Raw genomic sequence first — 19248 nt, 5'->3', positions numbered from 1 at the left:
TCAAGGACATCTATACCAACACCCTTGTCACTGCTGCCTCACCTCTTCCAACTAAATTCAAAAAGGAATCACCTCTGAAAATGAAGTCTCAGCTGCAAAGAATTCTGGACAAACAAGAGTCCTTGGCTGCAAGGCAGGATGCTTTCCTTGAAAGTCATAAAGCTGGACTTCTCTTGATGGACACTATGATGATGAACATAGTAAAGAAGCTAGGAATGACAAAGGAGCAGCTATATGAGTCTGAAGTTCAAAATGTCCCATGTCTGAGGGCCACTACATTTAACAATCTTCCATTGTTCACTCCTGGTATGCACACTCCTCCAAGAGAAAATGAAGAAAATGAAGAGGAAGAAGAGGAAACCAGTTCAGAGGAAGAGGAGGAAGAAGAAGCATAGATTAGGAGTTATTTTGCTTTATTTTACAGTTGTAAAAGTTTGAGTGCTTAGGACAATTTATATTCTATATAATTCAGTTAGCACTTTTGAATGTTGAGAACATTTTAAATCATTTTCAGTTGTAATGCATTTTGTTGTTAATTACTTTAAAATTTCTGCAGTATTCCTTTCATGAAATTCATTTAAACTGATAATAATCTGAATTTCGTTTGTGCAGAACACTTCACATTTGCACACAGCACTCACACTTGGACTGCACACTTGCACAAGCTTTCATAGAAGGGGGTGAAATTCTGTACCTCTAATTCATGATTTTAAGCTGCCTTATTCACTGAAAACACTTCCTGAAAAACACAAAAATAATTGAAAAAAGAATCATTGAACTGCATCTTTTGAAATAATTGAATATAGTGAGATTCTGTGAATTCTGAATTCCAAATTCTTTTAAGTTGTTTTTCCCATTCTCACATGATTGTCACACTTATCATTTTCAAATTGAGGTAGTCTTGCCATCCTGTACATACAATTCTGAAAAAGTAAATTGTGAGCTTGATTGTTTAATATTTTCACTTTAATTCCTTGGTGAGACTTGAGCCTCATGCATGACATTTCTTGATGTGTGAAATGGATCTCATATTTTGCTGCACCTCTAGAACTTGCATTGTTCTTAATTGAATTTATAATATGTTAAAGTCACATATATGATGGAGGCCTTCTTTGTGTATGCTTAGAACCTAAATAAACCTCCCTTATGCTGAAGATCCCAGTTCACCCTTTTGAGCCTTTAACCTGTCTTTTGGTAAACTTCAATTCAAGCCCTACTGAAAAACCATGACACCTATCCAAATAAGAAAAAGGCAATTCAAGTTTAACCAAAGATGATTTTCAGAATTAATTTTGGGGTGGCATGTTGTGATATTGTATGACATTGCTTGAGGACAAGCAAAGTTTTAAGTTTGGAGTGGGTAACAGCAAAGTATGTGTTATTTGAAAAGAAAAGTAACAATAAAAGAAAAAAGAAAAAAACAATAATAAAATCTGAGTCATTTGAATAGAACGATTGAATGATTGAATGAAAAAGCAAAGTATTGAAAAGAAGAAATAGGAAATGAAAAACAGAAAGGAAATTTGGGCATAAATGCATAGATTGATATATGAAAAGCACTTGAAATATTACAAAATTCAGAAAATGTTGTGCAGAATTGAATAGAAGAAAAGACAATGCAATCTCATGCTAAATTCTGAATATCATCTACTTGAATTGCATTTTTTCTGTTTGGCATAACCTACATTGTTTCCCAAATTGGTTGAACACCTACCTATCCTTTAACCTCAATTTCACCTGAGAAGTCCTCTTGATTTGTGATTGTTACATTTTTTTTAGAGGAGATTGAGAATATATGCAAGCCTATGGTAGAGTGTAGTAAAAATGATGATTTTGAGAGCAAATACTGAGCCTAAACACGAATTGAGTGATGAGGAAAACACTACTTGTGAGCTGTGAACATATTTTTCAATTTTGCTCATATGAAACTTTGCTGAATTACATGAATTTAGATGGCATATTTTTGTTGATTAAGAGGTTAAAACAGTGTAATGATCATGTTGATCAATGGATGAATAACTTGATTTGGATGAGAAATCAAAAAGATACAGAATTGGGAATTAGAAGTGTTGAAAAATCAGATTGATAATTGAATTCTTGTCAATTGGATTATTCCCTTTCCCTTTTGTTTGATTTGATTTGCTTGAGGACAAGAAAAATTCTAAGTTTGGGGTGGTGATAAATCCATATTTTACCATGTTTTTAGCATAGTTTTTGGTTAATAATTAGGAAAATAATTCTAAAATAAACTTGAAAAGATCACAAAAATAATATAATTAGTATAAATTGTTGTTTTGTTGAAATATTAAAAATTATTTATATTTTTGTAAGAGTTCATCCAAAAAGATGAAAAGTTGTTGAAAGTGCTTAAAGGAAGGATTAGTAGCTGAAATTGAAGAAGAATAGTCAAATAATCAAGCTTGAAGAAATCCTAAGAGCTGGGCGTTACAACTCCAAGTGATTTGCATTTGAACGTGGAAAGAACAAAATACAGCACTGGGACTGCATGGCCACTCTGAGTGATGCGCGTTAACACTCCAGCAACTGAAACTGGATAACTGCCATTGTGTTGAAACGCACATCACCTGGCACTTTGGCGCGCAACAGAGCGTGGAAACGCATAACAGATGGCGTAGCAACGCAAAGCTAAGCACATAGAAGAAGCATTCATTGAAGTGCTCTGCGTTGAAACGCACGTCAGTTGAAGCTTTGGTGCACAAAAGCGCATTGCAAATCATAGCATATGCAGCCAAGGCGCGCATTTGCGCGCCTTTACTCTAGCCACTGCGTGTTTTAGCGCAGAATTCTGCAACTTTATAACTTCTTCTTCTTTCCAATTCTGGACGTTTGGAGCTTTTATATCACTTTTAGAAGATTCTAGAACACCTGGGGACAACTAACTTTTAGAATTTCAAGGGTTAAGTCGAAGAATTAGAGGAACTCTATAAATAGGAATTAGGAATTTAGAAAAAGGGGATTTTTGTCATTTTTGTTTTGGTATTCATTTTGTAAATGTTTTAACTTCTAAGGGAAGTTAGAGGGAGAAGAGAGAAGCGACTTTTGTTCTTCTTTGCTAGAGGAATCTGGGGGAAGACAAAGTTATTGAGATGGCTCTCTGCTTTTCATCTTCTTTTCTTCTTACTTCTCTCCATTTCATTGTAATGTGTTTCTAACTTTCTTCCATTCATGATTCATTTTAATAGTACAAGTTAACATTCTGTTTTTAACAATTTCTCATTTCTTTAATTTTGAATTTTACTTTCTTGCATATTGAAATTTGTTTAATGAATTGTTTGGTGCAAATGGTTATTATCTTGTGAATTGGTGATTAAAATTAAGATCCTAGAGGACGATACTTGGGACTCAATCTGATTTCCACATTTTATAACTTGCTACAACTACCTAGTACACTTGCTAGTAGTGAAATTATACCATTTAAGTGTTGCGATAGAAAAAGCGTGTAACAAGGACCGTGCGCGAAACTCGTCTCAGTTCGCTGAAATTCCTTAAATGTCACTCTAAGGCCTCAAAGGAAGGGTTTCCCACCCTCTCTCCCCTCCCGACACTTCTTGGCACCTATGGCCCTAAGTTTCAATTTTGGTCTATTTTGCTTAGCGGTTAAGGAACACGCATGAAACACCTCTCAGGCCGCTATAACTCCTTGAATGTCACTTGTATGACTCATAGGAAGGGTTTCCCATTACTCTCTCCTCACCTAGTGCTTCTTGGCCCATATGGCCTCAAGGACGATTTTGTTTCTTTTTTAGTCCCCTTTTGCTTAGAGAAAAGGAACGTGCGTGAAACGTGCACGAAACGTTCTCAGGCTATTGAAACTCCTTGAATGTCACTCCAAGGACTCAAAGGAAGGGTTTCTCATCGCTCTCTCCCTTCCTGGCGCTTCTTGACGATTATTGCCCAAAGTTCCAGTTTTGGTCACTTTTGGTCCCCTTTTCCTTAGCGGCAAAGGAACGTGTACAAAACTCGTCTCAGGCAGCTGAAATTCCTTGAATGTCATACCAAGGACTCACAGGAAGGATTTTCCACCACTATATCCCCACCTGGTGCTTCTTGGCACCTATGGCCCAAATTTTCGATTTTGGTCTCTTTTGCTCCCCTTTTGCTCAGTTGCAAAGGAACGTGTGTGAAACTCGTCACAGGCTTCTGAAACTCCTTCAATGTCACTCCAAGGACTCACAGGAAGGGTTTCCCACCACTCTCTTCCCTCCTGACGCTTCTAGGCGCCATTGGCCCCAATTTCTGACTTTGGTCTCTTTTGGTCCCCTTTTGCTTAGCGGCAAAGGAACGTGCGCAAAACTCGTCACAGGCCGCTGAAACTCTTTCAATATCACTCCAATGACTCACAGGAAGGGTTTCCCACCACTCTCTCCCATCCTAGCGCTTCTTGGCCCGTATGGCCCCATGTTCCGGTTTTCGTATCTTTTGGTTCCCTTTTGCTTAGCGACTAAAGAACTCGTGCAAAACTCGTGCGGGCCGTTGAAACTCCTTGATTGTCACTCCTAGGACTCACGCGAAGGGTTTCCAACCAATGTCTCCCTTCCTAGCGCTTCGTCGCACCTATGGCCCTAAGTTCCAATTTTGGTCTCTCTTCGTCCCTTTTTGCATAACGACTAAAGAACTCGTGCAAACCACGTGTAGGCCACTAAAACTCCTTAATTGTCACTATAACGACCCTTCTAATACTAAAGCTCTGATATCACTTTATTAATGTAGTAACTCAGAAAACACCAAAATCTGGTAAAAAAAAAATTTCTTCATACATAGAAATATAAGTATAGGTTCCCTTTTTCTGGAAAAAGAGAGTTAATATACATATCTGTTCAACATCTAACCATACCATAGCTAATTATCATTCCACATTTCAATCCCAACGGCCTAATAGAGTAAGAATAGACACATCTCATAATATGATAACACCTCGATATATTAAATATCAGTTTGGCAGCATAGTCAAGTACTTAGTCATAATTAAAGACGATTAGCATTATCCAAATACAAAACATAACAGAATAAGACCAGACTTCCTAAGAGCAGTTCCCCTAATGCATAAGCAAATAAAACATCAGTCATGAGGAGAGTAATCCCTAATGGGATTCAACTCCTCAGAAGAAGTAGGGGAAGAAAAACTAAAAGTAGAAGCGGGATCTTTATCATTCTCCTCGATCCATTCAGCAGCGCAAGGGGTGAACAAGTAGTAGGTATCCTCCTCAAAAGATAGGTTCCATGCCTTCACCTTGTTTGTGTCCATCTATATAGATAAAAGGAAAGCGATACGAAACAACACAAACAAGGGGTGACTTCTCCAAACACAAACATCATATATAACCATACCCCAAGGAAGGTGACGTATAGTCACATCTCAATCTAACAATCCACATTCAGCATCATCAAAGGTTTAATCATATAATAAGGAGATAAATGTAATCATAATCATAACAAATCTCACGAATATTCAATCATCCCTAATAGTAATGCATATGATGCATGAATGCAGGTTTCGATCTCATCCATAGAGTCACTCATGTGTTAATAGTATGCAAATGATGCGTGGGGATCCCATCACTCTATGACTGGCGACTTGCCCAGCTTTTACCATAGAGTCTCATAGATAGATTCAAGTCGTGAGGCGATCGAAGGACTCCATTCCCTGCATTTAGATTGGCACAGTAGAATAGAATAGAAGGTTAGCTTTAGTAAAACACCACTGGTGTTTGGCCCAAGATGGCTCTCTTCGGGAATGGACCTCGATGACCATAGAATGTGCGGTCCTTGTCAGGTTTGGATAAGGTTTGTAGTGGGTCACGACCCAGCCACAGAGGCGCATCACTATTGCCACTTAGGTCGACTATTCCCCCTTTTGCCACCCCCAGTAGATCTACTCGGGACTGAACCTACAACACCTCCAAGTTGTGCCGCGGTAATGCCTCGAAGTCGTTCAAAATAATAGTATGATGCATGAAATGATATTTTTCAGTTTTCTTTGATAGTTTTCTCATTTCATGTAGCCACTTAGAGGCTAGGCACAGTAGAATATAATAGAAGCCATCACAGGGCTTAGTAGTATGGATAGATTCCATGAGTTTCACAGTAGCATGGATAGATTCCATGAGTTTCATAGTAGCATGGATAGATTCCATGAGTTTCATAGTAGCATAGTTTTCATAGCAATTTCAATGAGTTCATAGTAGTTCAAAGTAATATAGTTTCTAGAACTCATAGCTTAGAATAGATCTTTCATCATAGATTCATAGTCTCATGGTTTTATATTTTCCCACTCATGGATAATTTTAGTGCAGCACTTAATATATTGGACTGCAACTTAGGCAAATCATTCAAGCCTTCATAATTCATTTCCTCTTTCTCAAGTTACTCTTTATTTCACATTTCAATTCAATCCCTCTTTCAATTTAGCACAGTCCTATTCCTCAATCTTTACAATCTCTCCTTTCAAGTTCATCCTAACCATCACATTTATTTTCATTAACCTCTAACACCTTCTAAACCATAAATCATTTCACTCTAACTCTTACTCTCTTAATTTTCTTCCTCTCGGTTTTTCTCTCCATGAAAGAACAATTCATCAAACTTAATTCCTTTCTAAACCACTAATTAATCAAGTTAATACACAATGATTCAAGGGTACTACCTCTCGGTTTCTCACTCTTTATTAGGTTATCTCAATCAAACTTAAGTACTTTTGTCACACCAAGTAGTTTAATTTATGTCACACACCATCTAAGTCCTTTCCTCTCATTTATCACATTTTTCTTGCATTGTCACTTGCTGATTTTTTATTCTCAATACTCAATCACTCAAAAGGCAACTAAATCATAATACTTCCAATAATTTCAATCATATTCATGGTCCATTTCCATCAAATAGCCCTCAAAGGCTCTAGATTATCAACATTGCAATATCATATAATCATTTTCGCTGCACATTGTTATAATTCATCATTTCTTTCATAAGGTATGCAATGATGCATGTGATGCTCTCAAATAGCAATTTCATAGCTAAATTCACAATGAATAGTAAGGAAATCTAAATTTCCAGCCAAGCATCACTTCAAACATACCTCAAGGTTCTCAAACACAATTACCAAGAATGAATAGTACATATCTCACATCATTCACATTTTTCCAGCAAGTTACTCAAGTAAATTTCATGAATTTCCACATCCAAAATCAAGTAATTTCAAGTCTTGCACTAATATTCATCCAAGGTCAATCATGCAAAATTTACAAGCAACAATCAATCTTTCACACTAGCAAAGTCCGTCACGGTTCAATCAAGTCCAGCCAAGTAATTGCACTTTTCAATTTCATTTTTGCTTCCTTATACAAACCAAGCCATACAAGATGTATTTCAAACTTTTATAACATTTTATATATTCAAAACATAGGCTGTCCACTAGAATTAGCCTTTCCTTTTGTGCAATTTCTTTTTAAAGTTCACACTAACTTTTTCCAAATAGTTTCAAGACCTCAAAATACAAAATTCAAATCTTTCTCTTAAAACTCAAAATTGTCCAGCATCTTAATTTATTTATTTACCAAGGTTCAAACATGCAAGTTATTTTCCAAATTTTGCATCACTTTTAAATACCAAAACCGAAACCATCCAAGCGATTTTCCTTTTCTCTTTTTATGAAATTAATTAAAATGAATCATACCAATCCTTTCCAAATGTCCCAAGGTTTCAAAATATATAAATCTTAGCCTTTTTCCTCATAACAATCAAAACTGTCCAGCCTTTAAAAACTCATTTTTCATCAAGTCCACAATAAGCAAAATAAAGAAAAATCAACATGCAAACACAAAGTTCCATCGTCCAAGTGCAGTACTTTAATTTTCAGCAAAGGATTAGGTTTAAAAAGTCTAAACCGAGGCAATACATAAGGGCTTTCAACACTTAGATCTTTCATTTTAGTGATCCAAAGAGTACACTTATTTAAAGAGAGATAGATCTCAAAAGAACGAGGGGTTCAAGACATGCAAGGCATCATTTGAGTAGTCAAGTGCAAGATCATTGGTTAAAAACTAATATTGAGTTTAGAAAGTGAAAAACTGAAACCTTCAAGGTTCAAAATCAACATGCAAAAAGGGGATTTTAACAAATCATTTCACGGTTCCAAGAATCCAAGGGTAAACCATTATTTGAACCAAAGATTCAGGCAAGACAAGTGCAAAACCGAGATATGCACCAAAAGATTCAACATGCAAAGAATAAAAATTCAAACTTTCAAAGGGTCCACTCATCCAAGCATAAAACCGAGAATATAGAAGTGATAAAAGTGGAGAGCAAGATGCAAACTTAACATGCAAAGGGTTCAATCATTTTGTCCAAGATCATTGAAGATAAAAATGAAAACTTTCTAAGGATTTTTCACAATTTAACCAAGGGAAAGCAAGAATCAAAATAAAAGGTGAGAACTCCCCCTTGCCTTTGAGTTTTGGGCGTGAAATGGTGAGAGAAAGGGCTGGATTTTTGTGGATCTTCAAAGAGAGCTTGCTGGACCAAAAACAATAACCAAGTTCTTCAAAGTTCTCCTCCAAGGTTGGTTCCTTCCACACAAAAATTGGAGAGAAGATGGAGGAAGAAGTTAGTGATGGAAGGGTGAAGTGTTTGAGTGATCTGGATGAAGAAATTATGGTGTTTGAGGGACTGGAAGCTCTCGGTTTTCTTGAGAGAGTTTGAGAGAATTTGAGACTTTGAGAGAATAAAAATGATGAAGCAAAGTGAGAGAGAGAAATGAGAAATCAAGTGGAGAGAATGAGAAATGAGGTCTCGGTTTCTTGTTTCCAAAATAGGCAAATGGAAAAAAAATAAATAATTTATATGAAGGTTAAGGTCTTAATGGTCCAAGATAATTAGGAACTCATGGTTAGCTTATTGGATAAGCCTTGGAAGTCCCAAAATTTGCTCACGGTCCAAAAGAAGTAGAATTGAAGTGAAATTGGTGAGAATGGTGCAAGAAAAGGGTGTTACGGTTTTTAGTGTAGGAATAGATGTTTTTAGGGAAACTTGCAAGCAAAGTTAGTATATTTTGGAAAGTAAAATTCATGAAATAATTTAGGGCTGCATGCAAAGGGTTTTGGGTGGAGCAATTTCCAAAAATCGGCACAAAACTCCAAGGTTAAGATTTTGGGCAGCAAATGCATATAATTTGATTGGCCGGAAAGAATACGACATGACTAGGTTGACATGTGGACGAGACTTTTGATGTGGTGCTAATTTTAAGAAAGACAATTAATTAAGGTAATTATGGTGTCAGAATTTTGGAAGACAAGACAAGAATGTTCTAAAATGATTATGTTTACAAATTAGGAGACAAGAATCTCTTGCATGTAATTCTAGTGGTCGGTACTAGATTTTGGAAGATTCGGGTAATCATGGTGTTTGCATTTTAGGGAACAAGAATATTTTGCATGAAAATCTAGTGGCCGATACTAGATTTGTAAAGATTTGAAGTAATGATTACAAAATCTTTTGAAATGATTACAAAATCTTTTGAAATGATTATAAAATCTTCTGAAATAAATATAAAATCTTTTGAAATGATTATAGAATATTTTGAAATGATTACAAAATCTATGTAATGATTACAAAATCGTTTTGCAGTAATTACAAAATCTTTTGAAATAAATATGGAATATTTCGTAATGATTACAAAATCTTTATGCAGTGATTACAAAATCTTTTTGAAATAAATATAGAATATTTCGTAATGATTACAAAATCTTTTTACAGTTATTACAAAATCTTTTGAAATAAATATAGAATATTTCGTAATGATTACAAAATCTTTTGAAGTAAACATAGAATATTTTGTAACGATTACAAAATCTTACATTTTTTGAGATTGATAATTATGATTTTTCAATAATTTAAATAAGAAAAATATAGTTTTTTGAGCAAGATTCTCAGGGGTATTTTTGGGTAATTAAGTTGAAAATAATTAGGGAAATTTTGGATGATATCGAAGCCAAGTGTATTATTGCATGCAGTTACTCTAAAATGCAGAACTTGAAGATCAAGTCACTATTCTCCTCAGTGAATAAAATAGAAAAGTTCAGCATCTAGCTAATTATTCCGATACTAGCAAGCCATAAATAGCAACCAAACTAGATCTAAGAGTCACTAGCTTAGTTGATGAATTTTGGGGCGTTACAGTCACTCCTAGGACTCAAAGGAAGGGTTTCCAACCACTCTCTCCCCTGCTAGCGCTTCTTAGCGCCAATGGCATCAAGTTCTGGTTTTGGTCTCTTTTGGTCCCCTTTTGCTTAGCGGCTAGGGAATGCGTGCGAAACTCGTCTCAAGCTGCTAAAAATCCTTGAATGTCACTCCAAGGACTCAAAGGAAGGGCTTCCCACCACTTTCTCCCATTTGAGCGCTTCATGGCGCGTATGGCCCCAAGTTTTGATTTTGGTCTATTTTGGTCCCCTTTTGCTTAACGACTATGAAACACGAGCAACTCTTCTCAGGCCACTATAACTACTTGAATGTCACTCATAGGACTCAAAGGAAGGGTTTTCCATCACTCTCTCCCTTCCTAGCGCTTCTTGGCGCCTATGGCCCCAAGTTCCAATTTTGATCTCTTTTGGTCCCTTTTTGTTAAGCGGCGAAGGGAGACGTGTGAAACTCATCTATGGCCGTTGTAACTCCATGAATGTCACTCCTAGGACTCAAAGGAAAGGTTTCCAACAACTTTCTCCCCTTCTGGTGCTTCATGGCACCTATTGCCCCAAGTTCCAATTTTGGTCTCTTTTCGTCCCCTTTGGCATAATGGCTAAAGAACCCATGCAAAACTCGTGCAGGGCACTGAAACTACTTGATTGTCACTCTTTGGACTCAAAGGAAGGGTTTCCAACCACTCTCTCCCCTCCTGGCGCTTCTTGGCCCCAATGGCCCCAAGTTTCGATTTTGGTCTCTTTTTGTCCCTTTTTGCTTAGCGGCTAAGGAACACACGCAACTCTTCTCAGACCGCTGTAACTCCTTAAATGTCACTCCTAGGACTCAAAGGAAGGGTTTTCCAACCACTCTCTCCCCTCCGGGAGCTTCTTGGCGCCTATGGCCCTAAGTTCCGGCTTTGATTTCTTTTGGTCCCCTTCTGCTTAGGGGCTAAGGAACGTGTGCGTAACTCATCTCAAGCTGCTGAAACTCCTTCAATGTCACTCCAAGGACTCAAAGGAAGGGTTTCTCACCACTCTCTCCTCTGCTAGCACTTTTTGGCACCTTTCAACCCGTGTTCCGGTTTTGGTCACCTTTTGGTTAGCGGCTAAGGAACGCGCGAAATCCAGCTCAGGCAGCTGAAACTCCTTGAATATCACTCCAAGGACTCAAAGGAATGGTTTCCCACCACTCTCTCCCCTCTGGGCGCTTCTTGGCGCTTATGGCCCCAAGTTCCGGTTCTGGTCTATTTGGGTCCTCTTTTACTTAGCAACTAAGGAACGTGCACGAAACTCGTCTCAGGGCGTTGAAATTCCTTGAATGTCACTCCTAGGACTCAAAGGAAGAGTTTCCCATCTCTCTCCCCCCTCCTGGCGCTTCTTGGCCCTAGGGCCGCAAGTTCCAGTTTTTGTCTCTTTTGGTCCCCTTTTGCTTAGCGGCAAAGGAACATGCGTGAATCTCATCTCAGGCCGTTGAAATTCTATGAATGTCACATCAAGGACTCACAATAAGGGTTTCCCACCACTATATCCCTTCGTGGTGCTTCTAGGCGCTTATGTCGCCAAGTTTTGATTTTGGTCTCTTTTGCTCCCGTTTTGCTCAGCGGGAAAGGAACGTGCGCGAAACTCATCACAGGCCGTGATAGTTGTTGTTCGCAATCTAACACTAGCAAGTGCACTAGGATTGCAGCAAGTGATGAGTAAATTTAAGATCAGAATATCCTCTCCACAGGGAATTTAGGTTTCAAGTACCACTTCACAGAATTATAACCATTTGAGCCATACGAATTTTGGAATGAGATTTGTAACATATAACAACAGTAACCAAAGTAATTAAAGCAAAGAACTTGCAAAAAAACAGAGTATGTAATAAGATGAAATAGGAATGAAGAATAGTTAGGAATTTACTTCACAAGAATATCAGTATTAATTCAATTATGCCTCTGAACATTCAAAAACTTGGTTAATTGACAATCAGTTTCGCATAGGAATAGCCAAAGGTTAATTCCTTAACTCATTGACCCTAACAAGTAACTACACCACCCTAATCCCTTAGGTGAAGTTCAATTTCAAGTTGCATTAAGACTTAGAACCTTAAGATTGTAGAATTAGGTCTCCTTATATCTAAGAAATCCCCAAATTCTGATTGCTAACTCAGATCAGAGAAGCAAATCCAACTTCCATTGGTAATTGTTCCTCTAAGATGAATCAAACGAATTTCCATTCATAGATCGCAAGAAAAACAGAATTCATAATTCAATTAATCCAAGAACTCAAAATTCAGAAGCAAGAATCAAATCAATACATCAATTCGAGTTCCATAAACCCCTAACTACAAGAAAACTACTCAGACATGGGAGAAGAGAAAGAGAAAGAAGAAGAAGAAGAAAAAAAACTCCATGAAACCATAGCTGGAAGCTCCAATCCGATTCCTCTTTGTGGAAGCTTCAAGACTTGACCCCAATCTTCTCTCTCAATCTCTCTCAACGAGATCTAACAGAAAAACAGAAAAATAAAACTGACCTCCAAAAAATCTGCACATTTTTGTTATTTATAGAATTTTCCAGATTTACGCGTTATCACTTTTATGAGAAATAGTAGCCACGCAGAAGGTTTATGGTTGCGCGTTAACACTTTTATGAGAAAAAGTGACCACGCGCAACTTTCCTGATATTGAAGGCTCTCTGGAACTATCACGCTTGCTGATAAAAGTGACTACGCAGAGCTCAAGTGGTTGCGCGTGATCACTCTTATGAATAAAAGTGATTACGCGCAACTCGCCAGGTTGAAGACTCTCTGGAACGATCACTTTTGATGACAATAGTAGTTACGCAGAGCTTTCCTGATATTTTGCCTCTTTGGAACTATAACTTTTAATGATAAAAGTGGTTACGCAGAGCTTTCCTTCTTCTTTGAGCTCTGAAGTGATCACTTTCACTGACAATAGTGATCACGCCTAGTCTGCAATTTCTTATTCTTGTATTTTTGGAGTCCAGACTTGCTTCTTTCCTCTTCCTTGTCATCAAACCTCCATGGATATGATCCTTGCTCAATTTATTCCTTCAAAAACAAGATTAAAAACTTAATTCCTAAGCAAAAATTTAACAATTGCTAAAATAACTACAAATTTAAACAAAACTTCAATTCCTTCTATTTTTCTGAGTTTTTCCGCTTTCTTTATATATTTTTCTTATCAAATGTGTTAGAATTATGCTAAAATATCAGTCAAAATATGGATTCATCACTACTCCAAACTTGAATTTTTGCTTGTCCTCAAGCAAATCAAACTAAACCAAGGGTAATTCTTCCACTTTTCAAAAACCAATTAGCAAACTGCTTTTCTCCGATTTTTCAATTTCCAATTCTGTGTTTTCTGCAAAATTTTCAATCAAGATGTTCATCCAATTACTCATCATTGCAATCACAATGCATTCATCAAATTTTAAGCAAGAATTGCTATCTAAGTGAATATATATCAGCCAAGTTCATGTGAGAAACATTAAAAATCATGATCACTTCTCACTGGACAGTGTTTCACTCATTTCTCAGCAGTGTTTAGGTACTGTTTTCTCTCTTTAATCATCAACTCAGCTACACTCTACCATATGCTTGCCCAATTTCTCCATCTCCTCTGCTTAGTACAGCCAATCACACATTAAGAGGACTTTTTACAGTTTATAACAGGGCTTAGGTTAAGGTAGATAATACTGAACAAAATAAGAAACAGGTTGCAATTTCAAAAGATCAGAGGCATTTTTTGTGAATGACTTTAAAACTAGTCTGGTTTAGCATCAATTCACATAAAATCCCTCAATTATGCAACAAACAAATTGTTTTTGTGCAGCAGAATTTTCATTTTCCTTTTTCTTCTCTTACTTCCATTTACTCTTTTCTTTTCCTTGAATTTCTTTTTCTTTTTTTCTCTGCAACAGTTTACTGCGAATTTCTTCTTTTTGATCTCTATTTTGCTCTTTTCAACTCAGATTCTATTTTTGAACTCATGTTTTACTCTTTCCATAGTTTTGCTGCATAATTTTTCATTTTTCTGCAGCACTTTTGTTCTTTCTTTCTGACTTTTTGAACTCAAACTTAGATAGCTTGTTATTCCCCTACCCCAAACTTAAAAATTTGCTTGTCCTCAAGCAACATAAATGGATGCTACCCTAAACTTAGTTTTAAAACTCATTCTTGATTAAACTCACTATGCCTCTTTTTCTTTTGAATGGTAAAATTGGTTTTTCAGCAAGGCTTGTAATGAAGTTAACTCAAGAAACGGGATATTAAGCGCAAAGGGGTAAACTAGGGCAATTAATCATAAGGGAAGGCATTTTAGGCTAACTAAGTATATCAAACATGGCCTCTATCATGTGTGTGAGAACTGTAACATGCATATTCAATTAAGAACAAGGGCAAGTTCTAGAGAATGCAGTAAAATCTGATTAATCACACAAGAAAAAGAAAAAGGCAGCTCAAGTCTCACTAGGCATTTATAAGTGATCATGTGGATTAATGAAAACACAATGCACTTTTCAGAAATATATGCACCTAGTGGCAACTGTCTCATTTTTGAAAATACAAGTGTGATCTCATTTTGAGAATGGGAAAAACAACTTAAAAAGAAATTCACACAGAATTCACAGCCAGCAGTTTATTATCTATTCTAGTATTTTGGTATTTTTCAAAATTAATTCAGTATAATGTGAAGCTAACACATGAACAAGAGGTAGAGAATGAAACCCCCTTTCATGGCAGCTTGTGCAAGTGTCACCATCCAATGTGTGTGAGTATTGTGTGTGTGACATTCTCTGCACAAAAACACCAGAATTTCATCAATTCGCAGCAAGAGAAAGGTAATTAGTTAAAAACTAATATAATTGCAGAACAAGTATGTGAAATTCAACCCAAATTGTACCAATTAGTGATTACAACCCAAAAAGTTTAAAACTACCAAAAATTTACAAACTCCTAATAACAGAAAATAAATTCCTAAACTAGTCTTCTGCTGCGTCTTCTTCCTCTGAGCTTTCCTCTTCAGAACCTTCTTCTTCTTCTTCTTCTTCCACTACCTCTTCAAATGGTGGCTGAGGAAAGTGGGTTCTGTATATTGGCATATTCTTGAAAACAGAAGAATGAAGGCACTGGGCATTCTCTGCTAAGTCTAGAGTATGATACATTTCATCTTTGGTCATTCCCAATTTCTGACCAATATTCAGCATAATACATTCCATTAACATGACTCCAGCTTTGAGGCTATTGTGCAGCTCAGTCTGCCTTTCAGCCAATTGATTCTGCCCTTCAGCTAGTTACTTCAGAGTGTCCTTCATCATCATCGGTTTCTCTTTCTTGAATTGTGAAGGAATTGGGGCTGCACATAAATCTCTTTGATCAGAGCTGCAGAAATGCATTCACTTATTACTTCTCCCACATCTATGTAGCTGTCAAAGACTATGGAAAAAAGCAGAGCAGCCCTCTTCACAGCTAGTGTGGAGCTATGTTTGACAGGCATGAAAGAATTTAAGATAAACATGCTCCATACTATGGCGAAGGGCAGAAGATTCTTGGTGACAATATGCTTTGCCTTCTTAGATTGGTTGAGCTCCCATGTGGTGCCTGGTTTCCCAATCCTTTCCAGAATTTGTACAGAATCAATATCTGGACTTTCCTTAAATGTTTTGAAGTCCAGCTGTGCAGCATGTTGTGCAGAATTAATTTCCAGCACCCTGTTGATGTTTGCTAGTGAAAAGTCAATTCTCATGCCCTTGACCATGGAGCTGAACTTAGGGATTCCTTTTCCTTTAAACCTCATGGCATTGGCATAGAATTTCTGAGTTATTTCCCTCCAACCCAGGCCAGCTGTTGCATAGAAGAATTCCCAGCCTCTTTTCTGGATTTCCTCCTTGAATTCAGGGTAATTGTTCCCAACTATTTGGAATGCTCTGTCAGGAACAATTTTTCTTCTTAGAATGTTGGCTCTGAAAAAGTTTTCATGAGCCAAACTTCTGAATCTTGGATCATGTGTAGCAGGTGGTGAAGATCCTGAGGGTGCAGCTGTTCTTGGTGGGGGTGATGGTGTAGGTGAAGGTGTAGGAGATTATGTCTGAGGTGGTGGAGAAGGTGATGGTTCAGATGCAGGTGCAGATGACCTTGTTTGAGGTGAAGGAGAAGGTGAGGGTTCAGAAATCGGAATAGGTGAGGAACTTGAGACACCATCAGTTCTAGCCCACTTTGATGCTGTAGCTTGGAGATTTCTACTGGATCTTCTTGTTGGAGTTGTGGAAGATGCAGCTCGCTTCTTCTTAGGAGTGGTAGAAGATGCAACTTGCTTCTACTTAGGAGGACCCACAGGTGAATTGAATGAAGTCCTAACCATTTTGAAATTTTCTGCAAGAAAGGAGTAATTGTCAGTTTAAAATTTTAGAATCATAGAATAATCCTATACTGCAGAAAGTTCAATCAAGCAGTTTGCAGAAATTTAAATTTTCTAATACTTCACATCATGCAATCTGCTAATAGTATCATTCACATTCAAATACCAACACCCAATTGCACAACTTAGTCAAAACATGCAAAATTTAACAGTAGAATTTCAGAGTGCACACTCTTATAAAATATCAGGGTAACGCAAAAAGATTATTACATGCCTTGACCAAATTTTCAAACTAATTTTGTGCTGTCAGCAAAAATTCACAGGTTGTATTCATTTTGCAATCAAGTATGCACTTCAGATATTCCCAATTTAATGTCTAACTTAATTTCAGTACAGCTATGTATTCTATTTTCCAATTCCACAGTTTCAAAAAATTCTGTTGCTATCAGTTCAGATTCTGCAGAGATTTGGTTCATATAGTGCAATGTGATTTCAACTATCCCATCAAACTAACATACATGATAGAGAATAGCTATTTGAAGTATTATCCATTCTATTTTGAACCAAATAGCCTCAGAATATGAATTTAAGTTTGCTATCAAAACATGTATTATACAGATGCACAGAATAGATGCTCAACATTGATTCATCACATTCAGAGAAATTTGGATACTCCTAATTTGGAAATTCAGGATGTGTTCACTGTCCTAAAGAATTAGGGTAGTGCAAAGCAATCTGTTCAGGTTTCAATCAATTTCCAAAAATATTGTTGCAACTCACTTATTGTAATTTTCAGACTAATGAAGAAGTGGTTCCATCGCAGCAGGTAATTTTAAATAGTCATATTCAAAGATTTTCTATCAACTAATTCACACACTTCAATTTAAGTCAACTAAAATGTTGCAGAATGTGATACATATAGTGTGTAATGCAATGTCAGTTATCCAGTAGAAATGTCATAGTTGACAGAGAAAGACCAATTCAGAGTATTGTATATTCTATTCTTGAGGAAACTAATATCAAAATAGTTTCCCAAAACTCATCTCGACATTTTCCCAAGACACTCTATGTAGAACACAGCTCAATAGATAAATATAGACTTCAAATTCAATATCTCTCAATCAAAACATTATTATTAAAGTCTTTTTTTAGGTCAAGTCAATTTCTGCAGAAGTTTATTAATTTGAAAAGTGCAATGCAGAATTGAATCTTCTCAGAAAACTCAAGTTACAGCAAAACCTAGTCTCAGTATTTTCTATTTTCCAAATTGATTTAAATGCCTTGAACATTCTTAGTTACCCTTTTTCAACAACTTCCCCAAAATATTTAAACACATACAAAAACCCCAATCACAGATTTCAGAAATAAGGGAAGTGTACCTTGGTTGAAGATGCAAAAATGATGTTCGAATAGGGAAGAAGAATCTTCTGAATCGCAATGCAGAGATTGATGAGTAGAGAGCTCTCAGAGAGGGAAGGGATTTTTTATTTAAAAATGTATGTGCGTATTCACCCTTAGCATTATTTATAGGCACGCCTAAGCACGTGACTACTTTGGAGAATAAAAGTGACTTTTATGTTATTAAAATTCCCAGCGTTATCACTATTATTCGTAAGAGTGAATGTTCCAGAGAGTGGATTTTTCAGAGTGAGGCGCGCGTTATCACTATTGCTGAGAAAAGTGATAACGCGCAGCAAAGTGATAACTTTTTTCAATAAAAGTACTAACGCAAAAATATTAGAAGTTTACTTACCTGTGCGTAGTCACTTCTGACAAAAAAAGGAAGCGTTCTAGAGAGCTCATTTTCCCATCTGTCTCTGCGTGATCACTTTTATCAGTAAAAGTGATTGTTCCAGCAGAAAACCTCAAAATGCATTCTCTGCGTAGCTTCTTTTCTACAATAAAGTGACTCCTCTCATTAATCAAATACCTCTAAAACCTCAATTAATTCAATTTTCACTCTCGAATCCATCAAATACACACTCTCCACATTGAATATCAATTTCAAACCTCTGACCATTTATCAGATTCAATTCTTAAAGACAACTGTAGCAACATATATTCAGAACTTGGATAAAATTGTAAAACTTGATTATACATATTTCTAATTCTGCAGATACACATTAGACATATTAGATCTCAATTCACATATCAGTTTCACCTCAACAAAGATATGCAGCAAAATTACATAGCAGAAGAACAGAAAATTGGGAAATCTGATTATGCAGAATTTTAACCCTTTGATTCACATTTACCTCATCAATTCTCAATTTAAGCATCCAAATGCACCTCAGAAAATCAGATTCGGCAGTATTTTTGCAAAATTTTGGTAGAATATCAGAAATTTACAGAACATTAATATGCAGAATTCTAAAAACACTATAGAAAGCTTAAACTAAGTTAGAAATGTGAGTTGCCTCTCACAAAGCGCTTCTTTAATGTCACTAGCTTGACATTAGTGGTTCCTCACTCAAGAGAAACCAATTTCAAGCATGATATGTTTCTTGCAAACTCTTCTCCATGATAGATCTTCAATCTTTGGCCATTGACCTTGAATTCCCTCCCTGTTTTCTGATCTTCCATACGAATTGCTCCAAAGGGAGAAGTCTTCTTAATTAAAAATGGTCCAGACCATCTAGATTTCAGTTTCACTAGAAACAATTTTAATCTTGAATTGAATAGCAGCACTTGCTG

At 36.6% G+C, this 19248-nt stretch overlaps 1 pseudogene; it reads right to left on the bottom strand.

Moving 5' to 3' along the window:
- Positions 1–5080: 5080 nt before the first annotated feature.
- The window catches only part of LOC113869297, a 74345-nt pseudogene continuing 60177 nt past the window's right edge, over positions 5081–19248 (bottom strand).

This window comes from Abrus precatorius, unplaced genomic scaffold, assembly GCF_003935025.1.
Source record: "Abrus precatorius isolate BTA unplaced genomic scaffold, Abrus_2018 Scaffold6, whole genome shotgun sequence".
Taxonomy (NCBI): Eukaryota; Viridiplantae; Streptophyta; class Magnoliopsida; order Fabales; family Fabaceae; genus Abrus; species Abrus precatorius.
Note: the sequence above shows the minus strand (reverse complement) of the source record. Positions and strands in the feature narration are given on the sequence as shown.